This window comes from Rhipicephalus microplus, unplaced genomic scaffold (genome assembly GCF_043290135.1).
Source record: "Rhipicephalus microplus isolate Deutch F79 unplaced genomic scaffold, USDA_Rmic scaffold_14, whole genome shotgun sequence".
In the NCBI taxonomy this organism is placed as follows: domain Eukaryota; kingdom Metazoa; phylum Arthropoda; class Arachnida; order Ixodida; family Ixodidae; genus Rhipicephalus; species Rhipicephalus microplus.
In genome coordinates, this window is record NW_027464587.1 from 3,663,299 (window position 1) to 3,687,338 (window position 24,040).

A 24,040-nucleotide genomic window follows, 5' to 3' on the forward strand; every position below is an offset into this window, starting at 1 on the left:
TGGTGAGAGTGGAGCAGGACTGTCTCCGTGGCGCAATTGGCTAGCGTGATCGGCTGTTAACCGGAAAGTTGGAGGTTCGAGCCCACCGGTTGGTGGTGCGGCGCTTTTTTTTTCTTCGGGCTGATAGCTTTGAAGATATGTTCTAATGGTGGTAAGAGTGGAGCAGGACCGTCTCCGTGGCGCCATTGGCTAGCGCGATCGGCAGTTAACCGAAAGGTTGGAGTTTCGAGCCCTCCTGGAGTGGTGTGTTGCTTTTTTCTTTGCGCTGATAGCTTTGAAGATATGTTCTGATGGTGGTGAGAGTGGAGCACGACTGTCTCCTTGGCGCAGTTGGCTAGCGCGATCGGCTGTTAACCGAAAGGTTGGAAGTTCGAGCCCACCCGGTGATGCTGGGGCGCTTTTTTTCTTTGTGCTGATAGCTTTGAAGATATGTTCTGATGGTGGTGAGAGTGAAGCAGGACTGTCTCTGTGACGCAATTGGCTAGCGTGATCGGCTGTTAACCGAAAAGTTGGAGGTTCGAGCCCACCCGGTGGTGGTGCGGCGCTTTTTTTTCTTTGGGCTGATAGCTTTGAAGATATGTTCTGATGGTGGTGAGAGTGGTGCAGGACTGTCTCCATGGCGCAATTGGCTAGCGCGATGGGCTATTAACCAAAAGGTCGGAGGTTCGAGCCCACCCGGTGGTAGTATGGCGCTTTTTTTTCTTTGGGCCGATAGCTTTGAAGATATGTTCTGATGGTGGTGAGAGTGGAGCAGTACTGTCTCCGTGGCGCAATTGGCTAGCGCGATCGGCTGTTGACCGAAAAGTAGGAGTTTCGAGCCCTCCCGGGAGTGGTGTGTTGCTTTTTTCTTTGCGCTGATAGCTTTGAAGATATGTTCTGATGGTGGTGAGAGTGGAGCACGACTGTCTCCGTGGCCCAGCTGGCTAGCGCGATTGGCTGTTAACCGAAAGGTTGGAAGTTCGAGCCCACCCGGTGATGCTGGGGCGCTTTTTTTCTTTGTGCTGATAGCTTTGAAGATAAGTTCTGATGGTGGTGAGAGTGGAGCAGGACTGTCTCCGTGGCGCAATTGGCTAGCGTGATCGGCTGTTAACCGGAAAGTTGGAGGTTCGAGTCCACCCGTTGGTGGTGCGGCGCTTTTTTTTTCTTTGGGCTAATAGCTTTGAAGTTACGTTATGATGGTGGTGAGAGTGAAGCAGGACTGTCTCCGTGGCGCAATTGGCTAGCGTGATAGGCTGTTAACCGAAAAGTTGGAGGTTCGAGCCCACACGGTGGTGGTGCGGCGCTTTTTTTCTTTGGGCTGATAGCTTTGAATATATGTTCTGATGGTGGTGAGAGTGGAGCAGGACTGTCTCCGTGGCGCAATTCGCTAGCGTGGTCGGCTGTTAACCGAAAAGTTGGTAGTTTGAGCCCACCCGGTGGTGGTGCGGCGCTTTTTTTTTCTTTGGGCTGATAGCTTTGAAGATATACTATGATGGTGGTGAGAGTGAAGCAGGACTGTCACCGTGGCGCAATTGGCTAGCGTGATCGGCTGTTAACCGAAAAGTTGGAGGTTAAAGCCCACCCGGTGGTGGGGCGGCGCTTTTTTTCTGATGGCTGATAGCTTTGAAGATATGTTCTGATGGTGGTGAGAGTGGAGCAGGACTGTCTCCGTGGCGCGATTGGCTAGCGTGATCGGCTGTTAACCGAAAAGTGTGAGGTTCGAGACCACCCGGTGGTGGTGCGGCGCTTTTTTTTCTGTGGGCTGATAGCTTTGAAGATATGTTCTGATGGTGGTGAGAGTGGAGCAGGAATGTCTCCGTGGCGCAATTGGCTAGCGTGATCGGCTGTTAACCGAAAAGTTGGAGGCTCGAGCCCACCCGGTGGTGGTGCGGCGCTTTTTTTTCTTTGGGCTGATAGCTTTGAAGATATGTTCTGATGGTGGTGAGAGTGGAGCAGGACTGTCTCCGTGGCGCAATTGGCTAGCGTGATCGGCTGTTAACCGGAAAGTTGGAGGTTCGAGCCCACCCATTGGTGGTGCGGCGCTTTTTTTCTTTGGGCTGATAGCTTTGAAGATATGTTCTAATGGTGGTAAGAGTGGCGCAGGACTGTCTCTGTGGCGCCATTGGCTAGCGCGATCCGCTGTTAACCGAAAGGTTGGAGGTTCGAGCCCTCCTGGAGTGGTGTGTTGCTTTTTCTTTGCGCTGATAGCTTTGAAGATATGTTCTGATGGTGGTGAGAGTGGAGCACGACTGTCTCCTTGGCGCAGTTGGCTAGCGCGATCGGCTGTTAACCGAAAGGTTGGAGGTTCGAGCCCACCCGGTGGTGGTGCGGCGCTTTTTTTTCTTTGGGCTGATAGCTTTGAAGATATGTTCTGATGGTGGTGAGAGTGGTGCAGGACTGTCTCCATGGCGCAATTGGCTAGCGCGATGGGCTGGTAACCAAAAGGTCGGAGGTTCGAGCCCACCCGGTGGTAGTATGGCGCTTTTTTTTCTTTGCGCTGATAGCTTTGAAGATATGTTCTGATGGTGGTGAGAGTGGAGCAGGACTGTCTCCGTGGCGCCATTGGCTAGCGCGATCGGCTATTAACCGAAAGGTTGGAGTTTGGAGCCCTCCAGGAGTGGTGTGTTGCTTTTTTCTTTGCGCTGATAGCTTTGAAGATATGTTCTGATGGTGGTGAGAGTGGAGCACGACTGTCTCCTTGGCGCAGTTGGATAGCGCGATCGGCTGTTAACCGAAAGGTTGGAAATTCGAGCCCACCCGGTGATGCTGGGGCGCTTTTTTTTCTTTGTGCTGATAGCTTTGAGATATGTGCTGATAGCTTTGAGATATGTTCTGATGGTGGTGAGACTGAAGCAGGACTGTCTCCGTGGCGCAATTGGCTAGCGTGATCGGCTGTTAACCGAAAAGTTGGAGGTTCGAGCCCACCCGGTGGTGGTGCGGCGCTTTTTTTTCTTTGGGCTGATAGCTTTGAAGATATGTTGTGATGGTGGTGAGAGTGGTGCAAGACTGTCTCCGTGGCGCAATGGACTAGCGCGATCGGCTGTTAACCGAAAGGTTGGAGGTTCGAGCCCACCTGGTGGTGGTGCAGCGCTTTTTTTTTCCTTGCGCTGATAGCTTTGAAGATATGTTCTGATGATGGTGAGAGTGGAGCAAGACTGCATCCGTAGCGCAATGGGCTAGCGCGATCGGCTGTTAACCGAAAGGTTGGAGTTTCGAGCCCTTCCGGGAGTGGTGTGTTGCTTTTTTCTTTGCGGTAATAGCTTTGAAGATATGTTCTGATGGTGGTGAGAGTGGAGCAGGACTGTCTTCGTGGCGCAATTGGCTAGCGCGATCGGCTGTTAACCGAAAGGTTGGAGGTTCGAGCGCAACCGGTGGTGGTGCGGCGCTTTTTTTTGGGGGGGGGGTGATAGCTCTGAAGAAATGTTCTGATGGTGGTGAGAGTTGAGCAGGACTGTCTCCGTGGCGCAATTGGCTAGCGTGATCGGCTGTTAACCGGAAAGTTGGAGGTTCGAGCCCACCGGTTGGTGGTGCGGCGCTTTTTTTTCTTCGGGCTGATAGCTTTGAAGATATGTTCTAATGGTGGTAAGAGTGGAGCAGGACCGTCTCCGTGGCGCCATTGGCTGGCGCGATCGGCAGTTAACCGAAAGGTTGGAGTTTCGAGCCCTCCTGGAGTGGTGTGTTGCTTTTTTCTTTGCGCTGATAGCTTTGAAGATATGTTCTGATGGTGGTGAGAGTAAAGCACGACTGTCTCCTTGGCGCAGTCGGCTAGCGCGATCGGCTGTTAACCGAAAGGTTGGAAGTTCGAGCCCACCCGGTGATGCTGGGGCGCTTTTTTTCTTTGTGCTGATAGCTTTGAAGATATGTTCTGATGGTGGTGAGAGTGAAGCAGGACTGTCTCCGTGGCGCAATTGGCTAGCGTGATCGGCTGTTAACCGAAAAGTTGGAGGTTCGAGCCCACCCGGTGGTGGTGCGGCGCTTTTTTTTCTTTGGGCTGATAGCTTTGAAGATATGTTCTGATGGTGGTGAGAGTGGTGCAGGACTGTCTCCATGGCGCAATTGGCTAGCGCGATGGGCTATTAACCAAAAGGTCGGAGGTTCGAGCCCACCCGGTGGTAGTATGGACCTTTTGTTTCTTTGGGCCGATAGCTTTGAAGATATGTTCTGATGGTGGTGAGAGTGAAGCAGGACTGTCTTCGTGGCGCAATTGGCTAGCGCGAAGACAGAGTAGCTGCAAAATTAAGCACCGAAAGAAGTTTGTTGAGTGTGCAACAGGGATTGTTTATGGCGTACCTTTGTCTTGTGGACTTGAGTACGTCGGTCAGTCGGGCAGGTGCCTCAATGTAAGACTTCAAGAACATTGCCAGAAAGTAAGAAATGCAGGACGGGACGGTTTTTTGGCCGCTCATTGTTCCGAATGTGGATGCCAGCCTTTGTTCGAACAGACAAGGGTTCTCGCGTCCCACCCTAATGAAGGCACAAGACTTGTAATTGAAGCTGCAGCAATTGCTCGAGGTAGCTGTATCAGCAAACCATCGATAGCATTATCTGGGAAAGAATTGGCGTTTTTAAATTCGGCACGTGGGGGCCCAGGGTGAGCACGTGATGTTTTTGCAATCTCTCTTTTCGCCTTTTGATTTTGTGTGATGTTTTTGCAATCTCTCTTTTCGCCTTTTGATTTTGTGTGTTGCTTATCTTCTTTCTAATATATATATGTGTGTCGTAGTAGTAATAAAATCAGTTGAAAGTCTGCGCTCGTCCTTGTCTCTTATGTTAGTTGTCTGAAGTTTTACGCGCCTAGAAGTTTTATATGGCTAGCGCGATCGGCTGTTAACCGAAAAGTTGGAGGTTCGAGCGCAACCGGTGGTGGTGCGGCGCTTTTTTTTTCTTTGGGGTGATATCTCTGAAGAAATGTTCTGACGGTGGTGAGAGTGGAGCACTACTGTCTCCGTGGGGCAATTGGCTAGCGCGATCGGCTGTTAACCGAAAGGTTGGATGTTCGAGCCCACCCGGTCTCCGTGGCGCAATTGGCTAGCGCGATTGGCTGTTAACCGAAAAGTTGGAGGTTCGAGCCTACCGGTGGTTGCGCGGCGCTTTTTTTCTGTGGGCTGATAGCTTTGAATATATGTTCTAATGGTGGTGAGAGTGGAGCAGGACTGTCTCCGTGGCGCAATCGGCTAGCGTGATCGGCTTTTAACCGAAAAGTTGGATGTTTGAGCCCACCCGGTGGTGGTGTGTTGCTTTTTTCTCTGCGCTGATAGCTTTGAAGATATGTTCTGATGGTGGTGAGAGTGGAGCACGACTGTCTCCGTGGCCCAGCTGGCTAGCGCGATTGGCTGTTAACCGAAAGGTTGGAAGTTCGAGCCCACCCGGTGATGCTGGGGCGCTTTTTTTTCTTTGTGCTGATAGCTTTGAAGATAAGTTCTGATGGTGGTGAGAGTGGAGCAGGGCTGTCTCCGTGGCGCAATTGGCTAGCGTGATCGGCTGTTAACCGGAAAGTTGGAGGTTCGAGTCCACGCGTTGGTGGTGCGGCGCTTTTTTTTTCTTTGGGCTGATAGCTTTGAAGATATGTTCTAATGGTGGTAAGAGTGGAGCAGGACTGTCTCCGTGGCGCCATTGGCTAGCGCGATCGGCAGTTAACCGAAAGGTTGGAGTTTCGAGCCCACCCGGTGGTGGTGCGGCGCTTTTTTTTTCTTTGGGCTAATAGCTTTGAAGATATGTTATGATGGTGGTGAGAGTGAAGCAGGACTGTCTCCGTGGCGCAATTGGCTAGCGTGATCGGCTGTTAACCGAAAAGTTGGAGGTTCGAGCCCACACGGTGGTGGTGCGGTGCTTTTTTTCTTTGGGCTGATAGCTTTGAATATATGTTCTGATGGTGGTGAGAGTGGAGCAGGACTGTCTCCGTGGCGCAATTCGCTAGCGTGGTCGGCTGTTAACCGAAAAGTTGGTAGTTTGAGCCCACCCGGTGGTGGTGCGGCGCTTTTTTTTCTTTGGGCTGATAGCTTTGAAGATATGTTATGATGGTGGTGAGATTGAAGCAGGACTGTCTCCGTGGCGCAATTGGCTAGCGTGATCGGCTGTTAACCGAAAAGTTGGAGGTTCGAGTCCACCCGGTGGTGGTGCGGCGCTTTTTTTTCTTTGGGCTGATAGCTTTGAAGATATGTTCTGATGGTGGTGAGAGTGGAGCACGACTGTCTCCTTGGCGCAGTTGGCTAGCGCGATCGGCTGTTAACCGAAAGGTTGGAAGTTCGAGCCCACCCGGTGATGCTGGGGCGCTTTTTTTTCTTTGTGCTGATAGCTTTGAAGATATGTTCTGATGGTGGTGAGGGTGGAGCAGGACTGTCTCCGTGGCGCAATTGGCTAGCGTGATCGGCTGTTAACCGAAAAGTTGGAGGTTTGAGCCCACCCGGTGGTGGTGTGTTGCTTTTTTCTTTGCGCTGATAGCTTTGAAGATATGTTCTGATGGTGGTGAGAGTGGAGCACGACTGTCTCCTTGGCGCAGCTGGCTAGCGCGATCGGCTGTTAACCGAAAGGTTGGAAGTTCGAGCCCACCCGGTGATGCTGGGGCGCTTTTTTTTCTTTGTGCTGATAGCTTTGAAGATAAGTTCTGATGGTGGTGAGAGTGGAGCAGGACTGTCTCCGTGGCGCAATTGGCTAGCGTGATCGGCTGTTAACCGGAAAGTTGGAGGTTCGAGTCCACCCGTTGGTGGTGCGGCGCTTTTTTTTCTTTGGGCTGATAGCTTTGAAGATATGTTCTTATGGTGGTAAGAGTGGAGCAGGACTGTCTCCGTGGCGCCATTGGCTAGCGCGATCGGCAGTTAACCGAAAGGTTGGAGTTTCGAGCCCACCCGGTGGTGGTGTGGCGCTTTTTTTTCTTTGGGCTCATAGCTTTGAAGATATGTTATGATGGTGGTGAGAGTGAAGCAGGACTGTCTCCGTGGCGCAATTGGCTAGCGCGATCGGCTGTTAACCGAAAAGTTGGAGGTTCGAGCCCACACGGTGGTGGTGCAGCGCTTTTTTTGTTTGGGCTGATAGCTTTGAATATATGTTCTGATGGTGGTGAGAGTGCAGCAGGACGGTCTCTGTGGCCCAATTCGCTAGCGTGATCGGCTGTTAACCGAAAAGTTGGTAGTTTGAGCCCACCCGGTGGTGGTGCGGCGCTTTTTTTTCTTTGGGCTGATAGCTTTGAAGATATGTTATGATGGTGGTGAGAGTGAAGCAGGACTGTCTTCGTGGCGCAATTGGCTAGCGTGATCGGCTGTTAACCGAAAAGTTGGAGGTTCAAGCCCACCCGGTGGTGGTGCGGCGCTTTTTTTTCTGTGGGCTGATAGCTTTGAAGATATGTTCTGATGGTGGTGAGAGTGGAGCAGGACTGTCTCCGTGGCGCAATTGGCTAGCGTGATCGGCTGTTAACCAAAAAGTTGGTAGTTCAAGCCCACCCGGTGGTGGTGCGGCACTTTTTTTTCTTTGGGCTCATAGCTTTCAAGAGAAGTTCTGATGGTGGTGAGAGTGGAGCAGGACTGTCTGCGTGGCGCCATTGGCTAGCGCGATCGGCTGTTAACCGAAAGGTTGGAGTTTCGAGCCCTCCTTGGAGTGGTGTGTTGCTTTTTTCTTTGCGCTGATAGCTTTGAAGATATGTTCTGATGGTGGTGAGAGTGGATCACGACTGGCTCCTTGGCGCAGTTGGCTAGCGCGATCGGCTGTTAAACGAAAGGTTGGAAGTTCGAGCCCACCCGGTGATGCTGGGGCGCTTTTTTTTCTTTGTGCTGATAGCTTTGAAGATATGTTCTGATGGTGGGGAGAGTGGAGCAGGACTGTCTCCGTGGCGCATTTTGGCTGGCGCGATTGGCTGTTAACCGAATGGTTGGAGGTTCGAGCCCTCCCGGTGGTGGTGCGGTGCTTTTTTTGGGGGGGCTGATAGCTTTGAAGATATGTTCTGATGATGGTGAGGGTTGAGCAGGACGGTCTCCGTGGCGCAATTGGCTTGCGCGATCGGCTGTTAACCGAAAGGTAGGAGGTTCGAGCCCACCCGGTGGTGGTGCGGCGCTTTTTTTTCTGTTTGCTGATAGCTTTGAAGATATGTTCTGATGGTGGTGAGTGTGGAGCAGGACTGTCTCCGTGGCGCAATTGGCTAGCGTGATCGGCTGTTAACCGAAAATTTGGAGGTTCGAGCCCACCCGGTGGTGGTGCAGCGCTTTTTTTTCTTTGGGCTGATAGCTTTGAAGATATGTTCTGATGGTGGTGAGAGTGGAGCAGGACTGTCTCCATGGCGCAATTGGCTAGCGCGATGGGCTGTTAACCAAAAGGTCGGAGGTTCGAGCGCAACCGGTGGTGGTGCGGCGTTTTTTTTTCTTTGGGGTGATAGCTCTGAAGAAATGTTCTGACGGTGGTGAGAGTGGAGCACGACTGTCTCCGTGGGGCAATTGGCTAGCGCGATTGGCTGTTAACCGAAAGGTTGGATGTTCGAGCCCACCCGGTGGTGGTGCGGCGCTTTTTTTTCTTTGGGCTGATAGCTTTGAAGATATCTTCTTATGGTGGTGAGAGTGGAGCAGGACTGTCTCCGTGGCGCAATTGGCTAGCGCGATCGGCTGTTAATCGAAAAGTTGGAGGTTCGAGCCTACCCGGTGGTTGCGCGGCGCTTTATTTTCTGTGGGCTGATAGCTTTGAAGATATGTTCTGATGGGGGTGAGAGTGAAGCAGGACTGTCCCCGTGGCGCAATTGGCTTGCGTGATCGGCTGTTAACCGAAAAGTTGGAGGTTTGTGCCCACCCGGTGGTGGTGCGGCGCTTTTTTTTCTTTGGGCTGATAGCTTTGAAGATATGTTCTGATGGTGGTGAGAGTGGAGCAGGACTGTCTCCGTGGCGCAATTGGCTAGCGTGATCGGCTGTTAACCGGAAAGTTGGAGGTTCGAGCCCACCCGTTGGTGGTGCGGCGCTTTTTTTTCTTTGGGCTGATAGCTTTGAAGATATGTTCTAATGGTGGTAAGAGTGGAGCAGGACTGTCTCCGTGGCGCCATGGGCTAGCGCGATCGGCTGTTAACCGAAAGGTTGGAGTTTCGAGCCCTCCCTGGAGTGGTTTGTTGCTTTTTTCTTTGCGCTGATAGCTTTGAAGATATGTTCTGATGGTGGTAAGAGTGGAGCACGACTGTCTCCTTGGCGCAGTTGGCTAGCGCGATGGGCTGTTAACCGAAAGGTTGGAAGTTCGAGCCCACCCGGTGATGCTGTGGCGCTTTTTTTTCTTTGTGCTGATAGCTTTGAAGATATGTTCTGATGGTGGTGAGAGTGGAGCAGGACTGTCTTCGTGGCGCAATTGGCTAGCGCAATCGGCTGTTAAACGAAAGGTTGGAGGTTTGAGCCCACCCGGTGATGCTGGGGCGCTTTTTTTTTCTTTGTGCTGATAGCTTTGAAGATAAGTTCTGATGGTGGTGAGAGTGGAGCAGGACTGTCTCCGTGGCGCAAATGGCTAGCGCGATGGGCTGTTGACCAAAAGGTCGGAGGTTCGAGCGCAACCGGTGGTGGTGCGGCGCTTTTTTTTTCTTTGGGGTGATAGCTCTGAAGAAATGTTCTGACGGTGGTGAGAGTGGAGCACGACTGTCTCCGTGGGACAATTGGCTAGCGCGATCGGCTGTTAACCGAAAGGTTGGATGTTCGAGCCTACCCGGTGGTTGCGCGGCGCTTTTTTTTCTGTGGGCTGATAGCTTTGAAGATATGTTCTGATGGGGGTGAGAGTGAAGCAGGACTGTCCCCGTGGCGCAATTGGCTAGCGTGATCGGCTGTTAACCGAAAAGTTGGAGGTTCGAGCCCACCCGGTGGTGGTGCGGCGCTTTTTTTTCTTTGGGCGATAGCTTTGAAGATATGTTCTGATGGTGGTGAGAGTGGAGCAGGACTGTCTCTGTGGCGCAATTGGCTAGCGTGATCGGCTGTTAACCGGAAAGTTGGAGGTTCGAGCCCACCAGTTGGTGGTGCGGCGCTTTTTTTTTCTTTGGGCTGATAGCTTTGAAGATATGTTCTAATGGTGGTAAGAGTGGAGCAGGACTGTCTCCGTGGCGCCATTGGCTAGCGCGATCGGCTGTTAACCGAAAGGTTGGAGTTTCGAGCCCTTCCTGGAGTGGTGTGTTGCTTTTTTCTTTGCGCTGATAGCTTTGAAGATATGTTCTTATGGTGGTGACAGTGGAGCACGACTGTCTCCTTGGCGCAGTTGGCTTGTGCGATCGGCTGTTAACCGAAAGGTTGGAAGTTGGAGCCCACCCGGTGATGCTGGGGCGCTTTTTTTTCTTTGTGCTGATAGCTTTGAAGATATGTTCTGATGGTGGTGAGAGTGAAGCAGGACTGTCTCCGTGGCGTAGTTGGCTAGCGCGATCGGCTGTTAACCGAAAGGTTGAAAGTTCGAGCCCACCCGGTGATGCTAGGGCGCTTTTTTTCTTTGTGCTGATAGCCTTGAAGATATGTTCTGATGGTGGTGAGAGTGGAGCAGGACTGTCTCCGTGGCGCAATTGGCTAGCGTGATCGGCTGTTAACCGAAAATTTGGAGGTTCGAGCCCACCCGGTGGTGGTGCAGCGCTTTTTTTTCTTTGGGCTGATAGCTTTGAAGATATGTTCTGATGGTGGTGAGAGTGGAGCAGGACTGTCTCCATGGCGCAATTGGCTAGCGCGATGGGCTGTTAACCAAAAGGTCGGAGGTTCGAGCGCAACCGGTGGTGGTGCGGCGTTTTTTTTTCTTTGGGGTGATAGCTCTGAAGAAATGTTCTGACGGTGGTGAGAGTGGAGCACGACTGTCTCCGTGGGGCAATTGGCTAGCGCGATTGGCTGTTAACCGAAAGGTTGGATGTTCGAGCCCACCCGATGGTGGTGCGGCGCTTTTTTTTCTTTGGGCTGATAGCTTTGAAGATATCTTCTTATGGTGGTGAGAGTGGAGCAGGACTGTCTCCGTGGCGCAATTGGCTAGCGCGATCGGCTGTTAATCGAAAAGTTGGAGGTTCGAGCCTACCCGGTGGTTGCGCGGCGCTTTATTTTCTGTGGGCTGATAGCTTTGAAGATATGTTCTGATGGGGGTGAGAGTGAAGCAGGACTGTCCCCGTGGCGCAATTGGCTTGCGTGATCGGCTGTTAACCGAAAAGTTGGAGGTTTGTGCCCACCCGGTGGTGGTGCGGCGCTTTTTTTTCTTTGGGCTGATAGCTTTGAAGATATGTTCTGATGGTGGTGAGAGTGGAGCAGGACTGTCTCCGTGGCGCAATTGGCTAGCGTGATCGGCTGTTAACCGGAAAGTTGGAGGTTCGAGCCCACCCGTTGGTGGTGCGGCGCTTTTTTTTCTTTGGGCTGATAGCTTTGAAGATATGTTCTAATGGTGGTAAGAGTGGAGCAGGACTGTCTCCGTGGCGCCATGGGCTAGCGCGATCGGCTGTTAACCGAAAGGTTGGAGTTTCGAGCCCTCCCTGGAGTGGTTTGTTGCTTTTTTCTTTGCGCTGATAGCTTTGAAGATATGTTCTGATGGTGGTAAGAGTGGAGCACGACTGTCTCCTTGGCGCAGTTGGCTAGCGCGATGGGCTGTTAACCGAAAGGTTGGAAGTTCGAGCCCACCCGGTGATGCTGTGGCGCTTTTTTTTCTTTGTGCTGATAGCTTTGAAGATATGTTCTGATGGTGGTGAGAGTGAAGCAGGACTGTCTCCGTGGCGCAGTTGGCTTGCGGGATCGGCTGTTAACCGAAATGTTGGAAGTTCTAGCCCACCCGGTGATGCTGGGGCGCTTTTTTTTCTTTGTGCTGATAGCTTTGAAGATATGTTCTGATGATGGTGAGAGTGGAGCAGGACTGTCTTCGTGGCGCAATTGGCTAGCGCAATCGGCTGTTAAACGAAAGGTTGGAGGTTTGAGCCCACCCGGTGATGCTGGGGCGCTTTTTTTTTCTTTGTGCTGATAGCTTTGAAGATAAGTTCTGATGGTGGTGAGAGTGGAGCAGGACTGTCTCCGTGGCGCAAATGGCTAGCGCGATGGGCTGTTGACCAAAAGGTCGGAGGTTCGAGCGCAACCGGTGGTGGTGCGGCGCTTTTTTTTCTTTGGGGTGATAGCTCTGAAGAAATGTTCTGACGGTGGTGAGAGTGGAGCACGACTGTCTCCGTGGGGCAATTGGCTAGCGCGATCGGCTGTTAACCGAAAGGTTGGATGTTCGAGCCTACCCGGTGGTTGCGCGGCGCTTTTTTTTTCTGTGGGCTGATAGCTTTGAAGATATGTTCTGATGGGGGTGAGAGTGAAGCAGGACTGTCCCCGTGGCGCAATTGGCTAGCGTGATCGGCTGTTAACCGAAAAGTTGGAGGTTCGAGCCCACCCGGTGGTGGTGCGGCGCTTTTTTTTCTTTGGGCGATAGCTTTGAAGATATGTTCTGATGGTGGTGAGAGTGGAGCAGGACTGTCTCTGTGGCGCAATTGGCTAGCGTGATCGGCTGTTAACCGGAAAGTTGGAGGTTCGAGCCCACCAGTTGGTGGTGCGGCGCTTTTTTTTTCTTTGGGCTGATAGCTTTGAAGATATGTTCTAATGGTGGTAAGAGTGGAGCAGGACTGTCTCCGTGGCGCCATTGGCTAGCGCGATCGGCTGTTAACCGAAAGGTTGGAGTTTCGAGCCCTTCCTGGAGTGGTGTGTTGCTTTTTTCTTTGCGCTGATAGCTTTGAAGATATGTTCTTATGGTGGTGACAGTGGAGCACGACTGTCTCCTTGGCGCAGTTGGCTTGTGCGATCGGCTGTTAACCGAAAGGTTGGAAGTTGGAGCCCACCCGGTGATGCTGGGGCGCTTTTTTTTCTTTGTGCTGATAGCTTTGAAGATATGTTCTGATGGTGGTGAGAGTGAAGCAGGACTGTCTCCGTGGCGTAGTTGGCTAGCGCGATCGGCTGTTAACCGAAAGGTTGAAAGTTCGAGCCCACCCGGTGATGCTAGGGCGCTTTTTTTCTTTGTGCTGATAGCCTTGAAGATATGTTCTGATGGTGGTGAGAGTGGAGCAGGACTGTCTTCGTGGCGCAATTGGCTAGCGCAATCAGCTGTTAAACGAAAGGTTGGAGGTTCGAGCCCACCCGGTGATGCTGGGGCGCTTTTTTTTCTTTGTGCTGATAGCTTTGAAGATAAGTTCTGATGGTGGTGAGAGTGGAGCAGGACTGTCTCCGTGGCGCAATTAGCTAGCGTGATCGGCTGTTAACCGGAAAGTTGGAGGTTCGAGTCCACCCGTTTGTGGTGCGGCGCTTTTTTTTTCTTTGGGCTGATAGCTTTGAAGATATGTTCTAATGGTGGTAAGAGTTGAGCAGGACTGTCTCCGTGGCGCAATTGGCTTGCGCGATCGGCTGTTAACCGAAGGGTAGTAGGTTCGAGCCCACCCGGTGGTGTTGCGGCGCTTTTTTTTCTTTGGGCTGATAGCTTTGAAGATATGTTCTTATGGTGGTGAGAGTGGAGCAGTACTGTCTCCTTGGCGCAATTGGCTAGCGCGATCGGCTGTTAATCGAAAAGTTGGAGGTTCGAGCCTACCCGGTGGTTGCGCGGCGCTTTTTTTTCTGTGGGCTGATAGCTTTGAAGATATGTTCTGATGGGGGTGAGAGTGAAGCAGGACTGTCCCCGTGGCGCAATTGGCTAGCGTGATCGGCTGTTAACCGAAAAGATGGAGGTTCGAGCCCACCCGGTGGTGGTGCGGCGCTTTTTTTTCTTTGGGCTGATAGCTTTGAAGATATGTTCTGATGGTGGTGAGAGTGGAGCAGGACTGTCTCCGTGGCGCAATTGGCTAGCGTGATCGGCTGTTAACCGGAAAGTTGGAGGTTCGAGCCCACCCGTTGGTGGTGCGGCCTTTTTTATTCTTTGGGCTGATAGCTTTGAAGATATGTTCTAATGGTGGTGAGAGTGGAGCAGGACTGTCTCCGTGGCGCCATGGGCTAGCGCGATCGGCTGTTAACCGAAAGGTTGGAGTTTCGAGCCCTCCCTGGAGTGGTGTGTTGCTTTTTTCTTTGCGCTGATAGCTTTGAAGATATGTTCTGATGGTGGTGAGAGTGGAGCACGACTGTCTCCTTGGCGCAGTTGGCTAGCGCGATGGGCTGTTAACCGAAAGGTTGGAAGTTCGAGCCCACCCGGTGATGCTGTGGCGCTTTTTTTTCTTTGTGCTGATAGCTTTGAAGATATGTTCTGATGGTGGTGAGAGTGAAGCAGGACTGTCTCCGTGGCGCAGTTGGCTTGCGGGATCGGCTGTTAACCGAAAGGTTGGAAGTTCGAGCCCACCCGGTGATGCTGGGGCGCTTTTTTTTCTTTGTGCTGATAGCTTTGAAGATATGTTCGGATGGTGGTGAGAGTGGAGCAGGACTGTCTTCGTGGCGCAATTGGCTAGCGCAATCGGCTGTTAAACGAAAGGTTGGAGGTTTGAGCCCACCCGGTGATGCTGGGGCGCTTTTTTTTCTTTGTGCTGATAGCTTTGAAGATAAGTTCTGATGGTGGTGAGAGTGGAGCAGGACTGTCTCCGTGGCGCAATTGGCTAGCGCGATGGGCTGTTAACCAAAAGGTCGGAGGTTCGAGCGCAACCGGTGGTGGTGCGGCGCTTTTTTTTTCTTTGGGGTGATAGCTCTGAAGAAATGTTCTGACGGCGGTGAGAGTGGAGCACGACTGTCTCCGTGGGGCAATTGGCTAGCGCGATCGGCTGTTAACCGAAAGGTTGGATGTTCGAGCCTACCCGGTGGTTGCGCGGCGCTTTTTTTCTGTGGGCTGATAGCTTTGAAGATATGTTCTGATGGGGGTGAGAGTGAAGCAGGACTGTCCCCGTGGCGCAATTGGCTAGCGTGATCGGCTGTTAACCGAAAAGTTGGAGGTTCGAGCCCACCCGGTGGTGGTGCGGCGCTTTTTTTTTCTTTGGGCGATAGCTTTGAAGATATGTTCTGATGGTGGTGAGAGTGGAGCAGGACTGTCTCTGTGGCGCAATTGGCTAGCGTGATCGGCTGTTAACCGGAAAGTTGGAGGTTCGAGCCCACCAGTTGGTGGTGCGGCGCTTTTTTTTTCTTTGGGCTGATAGCTTTGAAGATATGTTCTAATGGTGGTAAGAGTGGAGCAGGACTGTCTCCGTGGCGCCATTGGCTAGCGCGATCGGCTGTTAACCGAAAGGTTGGAGTTTCGAGCCCTTCCTGGAGTGGTGTGTTGCTTTTTTCTTTGCGCTGATAGCTTTGAAGATATGTTCTTATGGTGGTGACAGTGGAGCACGACTGTCTCCTTGGCGCAGTTGGCTAGCGCGATGGGCTGTTAACCGAAAGGTTGGAAGTTCGAGCCCACCCGGTGATGCTGTGGCGCTTTTTTTTCTTTGTGCTGATAGCTTTGAAGATATGTTCTGATGGTGGTGAGAGTGAAGCAGGACTGTCTCCGTGGCGCAGTTGGCTTGCGGGATCGGCTGTTAACCGAAAGGTTGGAAGTTCTAGCCCACCCGGTGATGCTGGGGCGCTTTTTTTTCTTTGTGCTGATAGCTTTGAAGATATGTTCTGATGGTGGTGAGAGTGGAGCAGGACTGTCTTCGTGGCGCAATTGGCTAGCGCAATCGGCTGTTAAACGAAAGGTTGGAGGTTTGAGCCCACCCGGTGATGCTGGGGCGCTTTTTTTTTCTTTGTGCTAATAGCTTTGAAGATAAGTTCTGATGGTGGTGAGAGTGGAGCAGGACTGTCTCCGTGGCGCAAATGGCTAGCGCGATGGGCTGTTGACCAAAAGGTCGGAGGTTCGAGCGCAACCGGTGGTGGTGCGGCGCTTTTTTTTTCTTTGGGGTGATAGCTCTGAAGAAATGTTCTGACGGTGGTGAGAGTGGAGCACGACTGTCTCCGTGGGGCAATTGGCTAGCGCGATCGGCTGTTAACCGAAAGGTTGGATGTTCGAGCCTACCCGGTGGTTGCGCGGCGCTTTTTTTCTGTGGGCTGATAGCTTTGAAGATATGTTCTGATGGGGGTGAGAGTGAAGCAGGACTGTCCCCGTGGCGCAATTGGCTAGCGTGATCGGCTGTTAACCGAAAAGTTGGAGGTTCGAGCCCACCCGGTGGTGGTGCGGCGCTTTTTTTTCTTTGGGCGATAGCTTTGAAGATATGTTCTGATGGTGGTGAGAGTGGAGCAGGACTGTCTCTGTGGCGCAATTGGCTAGCGTGATCGGCTGTTAACCGGAAAGTTGGAGGTTCGAGCCCACCAGTTGGTGGTGCGGCGCTTTTTTTTTCTTTGGGCTGATAGCTTTGAAGATATGTTCTAATGGTGGTAAGAGTGGAGCAGGACTGTCTCCGTGGCGCCATTGGCTAGCGCGATCGGCTGTTAACCGAAAGGTTGGAGTTTCGAGCCCTTCCTAGAGTGGTGTGTTGCTTTTTTCTTTGCGCTGATAGCTTTGAAGATATGTTCTTATGGTGGTGACAGTGGAGCACGACTGTCTCCTTGGCGCAGTTGGCTAGTGCGATCGGCTGTTAACCGAAAGGTTGGAAGTTCGAGCCCACCCGGTGATGCTGGGGCGCTTTTTTTTCTTTGTGCTGATAGCTTTGAAGATATGTTCTGATGGTGGTGAGAGTGAAGCAGGACTGTCTCCGTGACGCAGTTGGCTAGCGCGATCGGCTGTTAACCGAAAGGTTGAAAGTTCGAGCCCACCCGGTGATGCTAGGGCGCTTTTTTTCTTTGTGCTGATAGCCTTGAAGATATGTTCTGATGGTGGTGAGAGTGGAGCAGGACTGTCTTCGTGGCGCAATTGGCTAGCGCAATCGGCTGTTAAACGAAAGGTTGGAGGTTCGAGCCCACCCGGTGATGCTGGGGCGCTTTTTTTTCTTTGTGCTGATAGCTTTGAAGATAAGTTCTGATGGTGGTGAGAGTGGAGCAGGACTGTCTCCGTGGCGCAATTAGCTAGCGTGATCGGCTGTTAACCGGAAAGTTGGAGGTTCGAGTCCACCCGTTGGTGGTGCGGCGCTTTTTTTTTCTTTGGGCTGATAGCTTTGAAGATATGTTCTAATGGTGGTAAGAGTTGAGCAGGACTGTCTCCGTGGCGCAATTGGCTTGCGCGATCGGCTGTTAACCGAAGGGTAGGAGGTTCGAGCCCACCCGGTGTTGTTGCGGCGCTTTTTTTTCTTTGGGCTGATAGCTTTGAAGATATGTTCTTATGGTGGTGAGAGTGGAGCAGGACTGTCTCCTTGGCGCAATTGGCTAGCGCGATCGGCTGTTAATCGAAAAGTTGGAGGTTCGAGCCTACCCGGTGGTTGCGCGGCGCTTTTTTTTCTGTGGGCTGATAGCTTTGAAGATATGTTCTGATGGGGGTGAGAGTGAAGCAGGACTGTCCCCGTGGCGCAATTGGCTAGCGTGATCGGCTGTTAACCGAAAAGATGGAGGTTCGAGCCCACCCGGTGGTGGTGCGGCGCTTTTTTTTCTTTGGGCTGATAGCTTTGAAGATATGTTCTGATGGTGGTGAGAGTGGAGCAGGACTGTCTCCGTGGCGCAATTGGCTAGCGTGATCGGCTGTTAACCGGAAAGTTGGAGGTTCGAGCCCACCCGTTGGTGGTGCGGCGTTTTTTTTTCTTTGGGCTGATAGCTTTGAAGATATGTTCTAATGGTGGTGAGAGTGAAGCAGGACTGTCTCCGTGGCGCAGTTGGCTAGCGCGATCGGCTGTTAACCGAAAGGTTGGAAGTTCGAGCCCACCCGGTGATGCTGGGGCGCATTTTTTTGTGCTGAAAGCTTTGAAGATATGTTCTGATGGTGGTGAGAGTGAAGCAGGACTGTCTCCGTGGCGCAGTTGGCTAGCGCGATCGGCTGTTAACCAAAAGGTAGGAGGTTCGAGCCCACCCGGTGGTGTTGCGGCGCTTTTTTTTCTTTGGGCTGATAGCTTTGAAGATATGTTCTTATGGTGGTGAGAGTGGAGCAGGACTGTCTCCTTGGCGCAATTGGCTAGCGCGATCGGCTGTTAATCGAAAAGTTGGAGATTCGAGCCTACCCGGTGGTTGCGCGGCGCTTTTTTTTCTGTGGGCTGATAGCTTTGAAGATATGTTCTGATGGGGGTGAGAGTGAAGCAGGACTGTCCCCGTGGCGCAATTGGCTAGCGTGATCGGTTGTTAACCGAAAAGATGGAGGTTCGAGCCCACCCGGTGGTGGTGCGGCGCTTTTTTTTCTTTGGGCTGATAGCTTTGAAGATATGTTCTGATGGTGGTGAGAGTGGAGCAGGACTGTCTCCGTGGCGCAATTGGCTAGCGTGATCGGCTGTTAACCGGAAAGTTGGAGGTTCGAGCCCACCCGTTGGTGTTGCGGCGTTTTTTTTTCTTTGGGCTGATAGCTTTGAAGATATGTTCTAATGGTGGTGAGAGTGAAGCAGGCCTGTCTCCGTGGCGCAGTTGGCTAGCGCGATCGGCTGTTAACCGAAAGGTTGGAAGTTCGAGCCCACCCGGTGATGCTGGGGCGCTTTTTTTTGTGCTGATAGCTTTGAAGATATGTTCTGATGGTGGTGAGAGTGAAGCAGGACTGTCTCCGTGGCGCAGTTGGCTAGCGCGATCGGCTGTTAACCGAAAGGTTGGAAGTTCGAGCCCACCCGGTGATGCTGGGGCGCTTTTTTTTCTTTGTGCTGATAGCTTTGAAGATATGTTCTGATGGTGGTGAGAGTGGAGCAGGACTGTCTTCGTGGCGCAATTGGCTAGCGTAATCGGCTGTTAAACGAAAGGTTGGAGGTTCGAGCCCACCCGGTGATGCTGGGGCGCTTTTTTTTCTTTGTGCTGATAGCTTTGAAGATAAGTTCTGATGGTGGTGAGAGTGGAGCAGGACTGTCTCCGTGGCGCAATTGGCTAGCGCGATGGGCTGTTAACCAAAAGGTCGGAGGTTCGAGCGCAACCAGTGGTGGTGCGGCGCTTTTTTTTCTTTGGGGTGATAGCTCTGAAGAAATGTTCTGACGGTGGTGAGAGTGGAGCACGACTGTCTCCGTGGGGCAATTGGCTAGCGCGATCGGCTGTTAACCGAAAGGTTGGATGTTCGAGCCTACCCGGTGGTTGCGCGGCGCTTTTTTTTCTGTGGGCTGATAGCTTTGAAGATATGTTCTTATGGTGGTGAGAGTGGAGCAGGACTGTCTCCGTGGCGCAATTGGCTAGCGCGATCGGCTGTTAATCGAAAAGTTGGAGGTTCGAGCCTACCCGGTGGTTGCGCGGCGCTTTTCTTTTCTGTGGGCTGATAGCTTTGAAGATATGTTCTGATGGGGGTGAGAGTGAAGTAGGACTGTCCCCGTGGTGCAATTGGCTAGCGTGATCGGCTGTTAACCGAAAAGTTGGAGGTTTGTGCCCACCCGGTGGTGGTGCGGCGCTTTTTTTTTTGGGCTGATAGCTTTGAAGATATGTTCTGATGGTAGTGAGAGTGGAGCAGGACTGTCTCCGTGGCGCAATTGGCTAGCGTGATCGGCTGTTAACCGGAAAGTTGGAGGTTCGAGCCCACCCGTTGTTGGTGCGGTGCTTTTTTTTTCTTTGGGCTGATAGCTTTGAAGATATGTTCTAATGGTGGTAAGAGTGGAGCAGGACTGTCTCCGTGGCGCCATTGGCTAGCGCGATCGGCTGTTAACCGAAAGGTTGGAGTTTCGAGCCCTCCCTGGAGTGGTGTGTTGCTTTTTTCTTTGCGCTGATAGCTTTGAAGATATGTTCTGATGGTGGTGAGAGTGGAGCACGACTGTCTCCTTGGCGCAGTTGGCTAGCGCGATGGGCTGTTAACCGAAAGGTTGGAAGTTCGAGCCCACCCGGTGATGCTGTGGCGCTTTTTTTTCTTTGTGCTGATAGCTTTGAAGATATGTTCTGATGGTGGTGAGAGTGAAGCAGGACTGTCTCCGTGGCGCAGTTGGCTTGCGGGATCGGCTGTTAACCGAAAAATTGGAAGTTCTAGCCCACCCGGTGATGCTGGGGCGCTTTTTTTTTCTTTGTGCTGATAGCTTTGAAGATATGTTCTGATGGTGGTGAGAGTGGAGCAGGACTGTCTTCGTGGCGCAATTGGCTAGCGCAATCGGCTGTTAAACGAAAGATTGGAGGTTTGAGCCCACCCGGTGATGCTGGGGCGCTTTTTTTTTCTTTGTGCTGATAGCTTTGAAGATAAGTTCTGATGGTGGTGAGAGTGGAGCAGGACTGTCTCCGTGGCGCAATTGGCTAGCGCGATGGGCTGTTAACCAAAAGGTCGGAGGTTCGAGCGCAACCGGTGGTGGTGCGGCGCTTTTTTTTCTTTGGGGTGATAGCTCTGAAGAAATGTTCTGACGGTGGTGAGAGTGGAGCACGACTGTCTCCGTGGGGCAATTGGCTAGCGCGATCGGCTGTTAACCGAAAGGTTGGATGTTCGAGCCTACCCGGTGGTTGCGCGGCGCTTTTTTTTCTGTGGGCTGATAGCTTTGAAGATATGTTCTGATGGGGGTGAGAGTGAAGCAGGACTGTCCCCGTGGCGCAATTGGCTAGCGTGATCGGCTGTTAACCTACAAGTTGGAGGTTCGAGCCCACCCGGTGGTGGTGCGGCGCTTTTTTTTCTTTGGGCGATAGCTTTGAAGATATGTTCTGATGGTGGTGAGAGTGGAGCAGGACTGTCTCTGTGGCGCAATTGGCTAGCGTGATCGGCTGTTAACCGGAAAGTTGGAGGTTCGAGCCCACCAGTTGGTGGTGCGGCGCTTTTTTTTTCTTTGGGCTGATAGCTTTGAAGATATGTTCTAATGGTGGTAAGAGTGGAGCAGGACTGTCTATGTGGCGCCATTGGCTAGCGCGATCGGCTGTTAACCGAAAGGTTGGAGTTTCGAGCCCTTCCTGGAGTGGTGTGTTGCTTTTTTCTTTGCGCTGATAGCTTTGAAGATATGTTCTTATGGTGGTGACAGTGGAGCACGACTGTCTCCTTGGCGCAGTTGGCTAGTGCGATCGGCTGTTAACCGAAAGGTTGGAAGTTCGAGCCCACCCGGTGATGCTGGGGCGCTTTTTTTTCTTTGTGCTGATAGCTTTGAAGATATGTTCTGATGGTGGTGAGAGTGAAGCAGGACTGTCTCCGTGGCGCAGTTGGCTAGCGCGATCGGCTGTTAACCGAAAGGTTGAAAGTTCGAGCCCACCCGGTGATGCTGGGGCGCTTTTTTTTCTTTGTGCTGATAGCCTTGAAGATATGTTCTGATGGTGGTGAGAGTGGAGCAGAGCAGGACTGTCTTCGTGGCGCAATTGGCTAGCGCAATCGGCTGTTAAACGAAAGGTTGGAGGTTCGAGCCCACCCGGTGATGCTGGGGCGCTTTTTTTTCTTTGTGCTGATAGCTTTGAAGATAAGTTCTGATGGTGGTGAGAGTGGAGCAGGACTGTCTCCGTGGCGCAATTGGCTAGCGTGATCGGCTGTTAACCGGAAAGTTGGAGGTTCGAGTCCACCCGTTGGTGGTGCGGCGCTTTTTTTTTCTTTGGGCTGATAGCTTTGAAGATATGTTCTAATGGTGGTAAGAGTGGAGCAGGACTGTCTCCGTGGCGCCATTGGCTAGCTCGATCGGCAGTTAACCGAAAGGTTGGAGTTTCGAGCCCACCCGGTGGTGGTGCGGCGCTTTTTTTTCTTTGGGCTGATAGCTTTGAAGATATGTTATGATGGTGGTGAGAGTGAAGCAGGACGGTCTCCGTGGCGCAATTGGCTAGCGTGATCGGCTGTTAACCGAAAAGTTGGAGGTTCGAGCCCACCCGGTGGTGGTGCGGCGCTTTTTTTTTTTCTGTGGGCTGATAGCTTTGAAGATATGTTCTGATGGTGGTGAGAGTGGAGCAGGACTGTCCCGTGGCGCAATTGGCTAGCGTGATCGGCTGTTAACCGGAAATTTGGAGGTTCGAGTCCACCCGTTGGTGGTGCGGCGCTTTTTTTCTTTGGGCTGATAGCTTTGAAGATATGTTCTAATGGTGGTAAGAGTGGAGCAGGACTGTCTCCGTGGCGCAATTGGCTGGCGCGATTGGCTGTTAACCGAATGGTTGGAGGTTCGAGCCCTCCCGGTGGTGGTGCGGTGCTTTTTTTTCTTTGGGCTGATAGCTTTGAAGATATGTTCTGATGGTGGTGAGAGTGGAGCAGGACTGTCTCCGTGGCGCATTTGGCTGGCGCGATTGGCTGTTAACCGAATGGTTGGAGGTTCGAGCCCTCCCGGTGGTGGTGGTGCGGTGCTTTTTTTTCTTTGGGCTGATAGCTTTGAAGATATGTTCTGATGGTGGTAAGAGTGAAGCAGGACTGTCTCCGTGGCGCAGTTGGCTAGCGCGATCGGCTGTTAACCGAAAGGTTGGAAGTTCGAGCCCACCCGGTGATGCTGGGGCGCTTTTTTTTCTTTGTGCTGATAGCTTTGAAGATATGTTCTGATGGTGGTGAGAGTGAAGCAGGACTGTCTCCGTGGCGCAGTTGGCTAGCGCGATCGGCTGTTAACCAAAAGGTTGAAAGTTCGAGCCCACCCGGTGATGCTGGGGCGCTTTTTTTTCTTTGTGCTGATAGCCTTGAAGATATGTTCTGATGGTGGTGAGAGTGGAGCAGGACTGTCTTCGTGGCGCAATTGGCTAGCGCAATCGGCTGTTAAACGAAAGGTTGGAGGTTCGAGCCCACCCGGTGATGCTGGGGCGCTTTTTTTTCTTTGTGCTGATAGCTTTGAAGATAAGTTCTGATGGTGGTGAGAGTGGAGCAGGACTGTCTCCGTGGCGCAATTGGCTAGCGTGATCGGCTGTTAACCGGAAAGTTGGAGGTTCGAGTCCAACCGTTGGTGGTGCGGCGCTTTTTTTTTCTTTGGGCTGATAGCTTTGAAGATATGTTCTAATGGTGGTAAGAGTGGAGCAGGACTGTCTCCGTGGCGCAATTGGCTTGCGCGATCGGCTGTTAACCGAAAGGTAGGAGGTTCGAGCCCACCCGGTGGTGTTGCGGCGCTTTTTTTTCTTTGGGCTGATAGCTTTGAAGATATGTTCTTATGGTGGTGAGAGTGGAGCAGGACTGTCTCCTTGGCGCAATTGGCTAGCGCGATCGGCTGTTAATCGAAAAGTTGGAGGTTCGAGCCTACCCGGTGGTTGCGCGGCGCTTTTTTTTCTGTGGGCTGATAGCTTTGAAGATATGTTCTGATGGGGGTGAGAGTGAAGCAGGACTGTCCCCGTGGCGCAATTGGCTAGCGTGATCGGCTGTTAACCGAAAAGATGGAGGTTCGAGCCCACCCGGTGGTGGTGCGGCGCTTTTTTTTCTTTGGGCTGATAGCTTTGAAGATATGTTCTGATGGTGGTGAGAGTGGAACAGGACTGTCTCCGTGGCGCAATTGGCTAGCGTGATCGGCTGTTAACCGGAAAGTTGGAGGTTCGAGCCCACCCGTTGGTGGTGCGGCGTTTTTTTTTCTTTGGGCTGATAGCTTTGAAGATATGTTCTAATGGTGGTGACAGTGAAGCAGGACTGTCTCCGTGGCGCAGTTGGCTAGCGCGATCGGCTGTTAACCGAAAGGTTGGAAGTTCGAGCCCACCCGGTGATGCTGGGGCGCTTTGTTTTGTGCTGATAGCTTTGAAGATATGTTCTGATGGTGGTGAGAGTGAAGCAGGACTAGCGCGATCGGCTGTTAACCGAAAGGTTTGAAGTTCGAGCCCACCCGGTGATGCTGGGGCGCTTTTTTTCTTTGTGCTGATAGCTTTGAAGATATGTTCTGATGGTGGTGAGAGTGGAGCAGGACTGTCTTCGTGGCGCAATTGGCTAGCGTAATCGGCTGTTAAACGAAAGGTTGGAGGTTCGAGCCGACCCGGTGATGCTTGGGCGCTTTTTTTTCTTTGTGCTGATAGCTTTGAAGATAAGTTCTGATGGTGGTGAGAGTGGAGCAGGACTGTCTCCGTGGCGCAATTGGCTAGCGCGATGGGCTGTTAACCAAAAGGTCGGAGGTTCGAGCGCAACCGGTGGTGGTGCGGCGCTTTTTCTTTTTTTAGGGTGATAGCTCTGAAGAAATGTTCTGACGGTGGTGAGAGTGGAGCACGACTGTCTCCGTGGGGCAATTGGCTAGCGCGATCGGCTGTTAACCGAAAGGTTGGATGTTCGAGCCTACCCGGTGGTTGCGCGGCGCTTTTTTTTCTGTGGGCTGATAGCTTTGAAGATATGTTCTGAGGGGGGTGAGAGTGAAGCAGGACTG